Below are 1,164 nucleotides of genomic sequence, written 5' to 3' on the forward strand. Positions count from 1 at the left end.
CATGTTCCTACCTTGAGAGAAGCGCAAACTCTTGTCACTTTAGCCTTCCAGCTATTCTCTCTTTAAATCAGAGGGCGAATTCGTCGGGTTTCAGGATGATTTGAAAGTTATCTAGGTAAGTTGATGAGGACAGGTGATTTCCAAATCCTACTCTTCCCCCATCTTGCCGACAGCCTTGTCTCTCATTATTTTGACTTCGTTTTCCCATTGAATTTACACAAATATTTTATTCTTACTTTTACTTTTTAAAAATTTGAATTCAATCACCCATTAGAAACGACAAATACCTATCATTTGCTTCAACGTGGTTGTAACTGGAGGGTATTATGCCTAGTGAAATAGGTCAATCAGATAAGGACAAACATATGATCTCCTTCATTTGGGGAATATAAAACATAGTGAAAGGGAATAAAGCGGAAATGAGATAAAAATCAGTCAGAAAAATCATAAAGGGAAACAGAACATGAGAGACTCCAAACTCTGGGAAACGAAATAGGGGTAGTAGAAAGGGAGGTGGGCGTGGGGTGGGGGTCACTGGGTGATGGGCACTGAGAAGGGCACTTGATGGGATAAGCACTGGGTGTTATTCTATATGTTGGCAAATTGAACACCAATAAAAAATAAATTTAAGAAAAATTAAAAATAAAAGATTCAGCTGTAGTGCCATCTAGGTGGCAATTCCTTACAGGGTAGGACAAGGTTCTCCAGAGGGCAGATATATTCCAAGTCAGCTTCTAATGTATGACGTCGTTTCTCCCATAGCTCACATTCACAGGTGCAGGAATAGAGGACTAAAACTGGAAGTGGTATTACTCACTATAACCTGTCACGATCTACTTGCAAAATGTTTACTTTCTTTCCCACGATTTATTATTCTGGTGGCCTAGAGGTCTCAGGTTCAAAGAGAGACACAAAAACAATCCCACTGAACTGGAAATTGAAACTGGTGCCTGGGCACTTTGACCTCTGCAGGCCCCTGAATCAATAGGCAAGGGAGGACGTTACTATGCTGGTGGGTGATTAATCCCAAATATCTGGTAGAAATTGGATTAACTCCATAATGGAGGTTAAGAAGAGCATGTGTGAAAATTATAGGATCACTAAAGACATCTTTTAATATTACCTTTATGTTTTCATTTTCATTTCCTTCCATGTATTTTTTAA

This window comes from Canis lupus, chromosome 14 (assembly GCF_003254725.2).
Source record: "Canis lupus dingo isolate Sandy chromosome 14, ASM325472v2, whole genome shotgun sequence".
Taxonomy (NCBI): Eukaryota; Metazoa; Chordata; class Mammalia; order Carnivora; family Canidae; genus Canis; species Canis lupus.